Genomic DNA, 6,707 nt, shown 5'->3' with positions numbered 1-6,707 from the left:
AGAGAGGTGATGCGCAGGTAAGGAAATAAGATCAGAGAGAGAAATAGGGATGGGGAATGGCGAAGGGAGGGCGGGTCATTACCGGATGTTCGAGAAATCAATGTTCATACCATCAGGCAGGGAGCTACCCAGACAGACTATAAGGTGTTGCTCCTCCAACCTGAGTGAGGCTTCATTGTGGCAATAGAAGGGGCCATGGACCAACAAATCAGGTCATCATGTTGGTTGAAACTAGAAGGCTTCTTGATTTTCTCTATGGATCGAACTGCTGATTCAGAAAAGGCAAAAGCTGGAGCTGTGTGTTTCAAGATAAACTATCGGTGGTGGTCTGACATAGCAGTTTTGTTGAACTTGTGCTCCCCGACCTTCAACACCTAACAGTCATATGCCATCTGTTCTATTTACCTAGGGAGTTCTCCTCCATAATACTAACTGCAGCTTACAAATCACCAGTGGCCGACTATAATGAAGTGCTTGAGACTGCGTGATGCCATCTCCAAACAAGAAAGAGTCATCCTGATGCATTTCAAATCATAGTCGAGGGCTTCAACTGGACTTGTTTGAAAGAAACCCTGCCCAATTGCCATCAGTATATACCTGTAGCACCAGAAGTCCCAAAACATTGTTCCATGCCCAGACCACACTTCAATAAATCGAATCATTTGTCTGTCCTCTTACTTGCATACAGGCAGAGGCCAAAGAGTAAAGGTCTAGAGATTGGGACAACAAAAAGGTGGTTGCAGGGGTTGCTTTGAGTCATTGGACTGGGCCGTGTTCAAGGATTTATGTCGGGATCTGAGTGAATACATCATAGTTGTCACAGATTTTATTAAAACAGTTGTAGACAAGTGTGTCCCCACAAAATCATTCGGAGCCCCCAAGCAAAATCCTTGGATAAACTATGAGATCAGCAGTCTGCTGAGAACCAGATCAGAAGCATCGAGGTCTGGTGACTAAGAAAGTTAAAGATCCAGATACAATCTCTGGAAAGACATTTCACAAACAAGTTGGCAATTCCGAACCAAACTAGAATCAACAAAGGATGCTCAACTCTTGTGGCAGGGCTTGAATACTCTCACCTCTTATAAAGTTAAATCAAGCGACATTTTTCCAACTTGGTTCGGAAAAAGAGAGGGATCTACAATAAATATAGGCAGCTTGGAAGAAATGAGGTACTCGAGGAATATAAAGAATGTAAAAAGAATCTTAAGAAAGAAATTAGAAAAGCTAAAAGATATGAGGCTGCTTTGGCAAGTAAGGTGAAAATAAATCCAAAGGGTTTCTACAATTATATTAATAGCAAAAGGATAGTGAGGGATAAAATTAGTCCCTTAGAGAATCAGAGTGGACAGCTATGCGCGGAGCCAAAAGAGATGGGGGAGATTTTGAACAATTTCTTTTCTTCGGTATTCACTAAGGAGAAGGTTATTGAATTGTGTAAGGTAAAGGAAACAAGAAAGGTAGTTATGGAAAGTATGATGTAGGCGGATGGGAACCAGAGTGCCAGAGCAAATAGTGGAATGGGGGTGAAAATGAATGTTGTTAAAAGTTCATGCAAAGTCATAAATAGAAGGGTTGTGTGTGGTGGTAATAAGTTTCTGAGGTGTGTCTATTTCAATGCAAGGAGTATTGAGAGGAAGGCAGACGAGTTGAGGGCGTGGATTGACACATGGAATTATGACATTATAGCCATTAGTGAAACTTGGCTACAGGAGGGGCAGGACCAGCAGCTTAATGTTCCAGGGTTCCAATGTTTCAGATGTGATAGAGGCAGAGGAATGAAGGTTTGGAGGGGGGTGTGGTGACATTGCTAGTCAGGGAAAATGTTACAGCGGTTCTCAGGCAGGACAGATTAGAGAGCTTGTCTGCGAGGCCATATGGATGGAGCTGAGAAACAGGAAAGGTATGGCCACTTTAATGGGGTTGTATTATAGACCACACAATAGTCAGCGAGAATTGGAGGAGAAAATCTGCAGAGAGATAGCAGACAACTGCAGGAAACATAAAGTTGTGATAGTAGGGGATTTTAATTTTTCACATATTGATTGGGACTCCCATACTGTTAAAGGTCTAGACGGGTTAGAGTTTGTAAAATGTGTTCAGGAAAGTTTTCTAAATCAATATATAGAGGTACCAACTAGAAAGGATGCAATATTGGATCTCCTATTAGGAAACGAGTTAGGACAGGTGACGGATGTGTGTGTAGGGGAACACTTTGGTTCCAGTGATCAGAACACCATTAGTTTCAACTTGATCATGGATAAAGATAGATCTGGTCCTTGGGTTGAGGTTCTAAACTGGAAAAAGGCCAAATTTGAAGAAATGAGAAAGGATCTAAAAAGCATAGATTGGTACAGGTTATTCTTGGGCAAGGACGTGATTGGTAAGTGGGAGGTCTTCAAAGGAGAAATTTTGAGAGTGCAGAGTTTGTATGTTCCTGTCAGGATTAAAGGCAAAGTGAATAAGAGTAAGGAACTTTGGTTCTCAAGGGATATTGGAACTCTGATAAAGATGAAGAGAGAGGGGGAGATCTTAAATGGGTTTTTTATGTCTGTATTTACTAAGGAAACTGGCATGGAGTCTATGGAAATAAGGCAAACAAGTAGTGAGGTCATGGAACCTATACAGATTGAAGAGGAGGAGGTGCTTGCTACCTTGAGGCAAATCAGAGTAGATAAATCCCCAGGACCTGACAGGGTATTCCCTCGGACCTTGAAGGAGACTAGTGTAGAAATTGTAGGGGCCCTGGCAGATATATTTAAAATGTCGGTATCTGTGGATTAGGTGTCGGAGGATTGGAGGATAGCTCCTGTGGTTCCGTTGTTTAAAAAAGGCTCTATAAGTAATCTGGGAAATTATAGGCCGGTAAATTTGACGTCAGTAGTAGGTAAGTTATTGGAGGGACTACTAAGAGATAAGATCTACAAATATTTGGATAGACAGGGACTTATTAGGGACAGTCAACATGGCTTTGTGTGTGGTAGGCCATGTTTAACCAGTATATTAGAATTTTTCGAGGAGGTTACCAGGAAAGTGAATGAAGGAAAGGCAGTGGATGTTGTCTACATGGACTTCAGTAAGGCCTTTGACAAGGTCCCGCATGGGAGGTTAGTTAGGAAAATTCAGTCGCTAGGTATACATGGAGAGGTGGTAAATTGGATTAGACATTGGCTCAATGGAAGAAGCCAAAGAGTGGTAGTAGAGGATTGCTTCTCAGAGTGGAGGCCTGTGACTAGTGGTGTGCCACAGGAATCAGTGCTGGGTCCATTGTTATCTGTCATCTATATCAATGATCTGCATGATAATGTGGTAAATTGGATCAGCAAATTTGCTGATGATACAAAGATTGGAGGTGTAGTGGACAGTGAGGAAGGTTGTCAAAGCTTGCAGAGGGATTTGGACCAGCTGGAAAAATGGGCTGAAAAATGGGATATGGTGTTTAATACAGACAAGTGTGAGGTATTGCACTTTGGAAGAACAAACCAAGGTAGAACATATAAGATAAATGGTAGGGCACTGAGGAGAGCAATGGAACAGAGGGATCTGGGAATACAGATACAAATTTCCCTAAAAGTGGCGTCACAGGTAAATAGGGTCATAAAGAGAGCTTTAGGTACATTGGCCCTTATAAATCAAAGTGTTGAGTATAAGAGTTGGAGTGTAATGGTGAGGTTGGGTAAGGCATTGGTGAGGCTGAATTTGGACCATTGTGTGCAGTTTTGATCACCAAGTTACAGGAAGGATATTAATAAGGTTGAAAGAGCGCAGAGAAGGTTTACAAGGATGTTGCTGGGACTTGAGAAACTGAGTTACAGAGAAAGGTTGAATAGGTTAGGATTTTATTCCCTGGAGCGTAGGAGAATGAGGGGAGATTTGATTGAGGTCTATAAAATTATGATGGTACAGATAGAGTGAATGCAAGCAGGCTTTATCCACTGAGGCTAGGGAAGGAAAAAACCAGAGGTCTTGGGTTAAGGGTGAAGGGGGAAAAGTTTAAAGGGAACTTTGGGGGGGGGGCTTCTTCACACAGAGAGTGGTGGGAGTGTGCAATGAGCTGCCAGATGAAGTGGTAAATGCGGGCTCACTTTTAATATTTAAGAAAAACTTGGATGGGTACATGGATGAGAGGTGTATGGAGGGATATGGTCCAGGTGCAGGTCAGAGGGACTAGGCAGAAAAATGGTTCGGCACAGCCAAGAAGGGCCAAAAGGCCTGTTTCTCTGCTGTAATGTTCTATGGTTCTATGAACCACAAGTTTGTGTGCTTAGCCCCCTGTGGTGATGAATCAGCATATAGGAAGGAGACTGAAAATGTCTGAGTGATGCCATAACAACAACTTTTTAGTCAATGTCAACAAGACCAAGGAGCTGAGTATTGACTCCAGAGAAAGGAAACCAGATGTCCATGAGCCAGTCTTCATCAGAGGATCACCAGTAGAGAGGGTCAGCAATTTTAAATTCCTCTATGTCATTATTTTGGAGGACCTGCCCTGGCCCCAGTGTGTAAGAGCAATTATGAAGAAAGCATAAGGAATTTACAGAGATTCAGCATGATATATACAACTTTGACAAGTATCTATAGATGTTACAAAAGTAGTGGATATGGCCCAGTCTATCACTGGTGAACCCCTCCCCACCAATAGGCACAACTACATAAACAACAGGAATTCTGCAGATGCTGGAAATTCAAGCAACACACATAAAAGTTGCTGGTGAACGCAGCAGGCCAGGCAGCATCTCTAGGAAGAGGTGCAGTCGACGTTTCAGGCCGAGACCCTTCGTCAGGACAAACTGAAGGAAGAGTGAGTAAGGGATTTTAAAGTTGCAGGGGGAGGGGGAGATCCAAAATGATAGGAGAAGACAGGAGGGGGAGGGATGGAGCCAAGAGCTGGACAGGTGATTGGCAAAAGGGATACAAGAGGATCATGGGACAGGAGGTCCGGGAAGGAAGATGGGGGGGGAACCCAGAGGATGGGCAAGGGGTATATTTAGAGGGACAGAGGGAGAAAAAGGAGAGTGAGAGAAAGAATATGTGAAAAAAGTAAGTAACAGATGGAGTACGAGGGGGAGGTGGGGCATTAGCGGAAGTTAGAGAAGTCAATGTTCATGCCATCAGGTTGGAGGCTACCCAGACGGAATATAAGGTGTTGTTCCTCCAACCTGAGTGTGGCTTCATCTTTACAGTAGAGGAGGCCGTGGATAGACATGTCAGAATGGGAATGGGATGTGGAATTAAAATGTGTGGCCACTAGGAGATCCTGCTTTCTCTGGCGGACAAACCTACCACCTACCACCCCACCAGCCTCCAGGTCCAACATATTATTCTCCGTAACTTCCGCCACCTCCAACGGGATCCCACCACTAAGCACATCTTTCCCTCCCCCCCCTTTGCATTCCGCAGGGATCGCTCCCTACACAACTCCCTTGTCCATTCGTCCCCCCACATCCCTCCCCACTGATCTCCCTCCTGGCACTTATCCGCGTAAGCGGAACAAGTGCTACACATGCCCTTACACTTCCTCCCTTACCACCATTCAGGGCCCCAAACAGTCCTTCCAGGTGAGGCAACACTTCACCTGTGAGTCAGCTGGGGTGATATACTGCGTCCGGTGCTCCCGAAGTGGCCTTTTATATATTGGCGAGACCCGACGCAGACTGGGAGACCGCTTTGCTGAACATCTACGTTCTGTCCGCCAGAGAAAGCAGGATCTCCCAGTGGCCACACATTTTAATTCCACATCCCATTCCCATTCTGACATGTCTATCCACGGCCTCCTCTACTGTAAAGATGAAGCCACACTCAGGCTGGAGGAACAACACCTTATATTCCGTCTGGGTAGCCTCCAACCTGATGGCATGAACATTGACTTCTCTAACTTCCGCTAATGCCCCACCTCCCACTGGTACCCCATCTGTTACTTATTTTTATACATATATTCTTTCTCTCACTCTCCTTTTTCTCCCTCTGTCCCTCTGAATATACCCCTTGCCCATCCTCTGGGTTCCCCCCCCCCTTTGTCTTTCTTCCCGGACCTCCTGTCCCATGATCCTCTCGTACCCCTTTTGCCTATCACCTGTCCAGCTCTTGGCTCCATCCCTCCCCCTCCCCCTGCAACTTTCAAATCCCTTACGCACTCTTCCTTCAGTTAGTCCTGACGAAGGGTCTCGGCCTGAAACGTCGACTGTACCTCTTCCTAGAGATACTGCCTGGCCTGCTGCATTCATCAGCAACTTTTATGTGTGAGGCACAACTACATGAAGAGTTATTGCAGGGAAGCAGCATCCATCATCAGAGACCCAGGACATGCTCCCTTCTCCCCACTGTCATCAGGAAGCAGTTACAAGAGCTTGAAGACTCACACCACCAGTTTCAGGAACAGTTACTATGCTCAACCATCATGTTCTTGAATCAAAGAAGATAACTTCACTCAATTTCAATCGCCCCATCATTGATGTGTTCCAACAGCCAATGGACTCATTTTAAGGATTCTTCATCTCATGTCCTCAATAATTATTGCTTCATTAATTTTTTTGTATTTGCAGTGTGTTGTCATTTGCATACTAGTTGAATGCTCAAATTAGTGCAGTCTTACTAATTCTTTGCCATCAGATGGGTCCATTAACCCAACAATGCTGTCTCGCTATTCTTGCTTTGCACTATTTGTTGTGGACAGTTTAGCAGCATAGTGATTTCCATAATCCTTCACA

The sequence above is a fragment of the Mobula birostris genome, chromosome 21 (genome assembly GCF_030028105.1).
Source record: "Mobula birostris isolate sMobBir1 chromosome 21, sMobBir1.hap1, whole genome shotgun sequence".
Classification (NCBI taxonomy): Eukaryota; Metazoa; Chordata; class Chondrichthyes; order Myliobatiformes; family Myliobatidae; genus Mobula; species Mobula birostris.
This window is presented reverse-complemented; position numbering follows the sequence as displayed.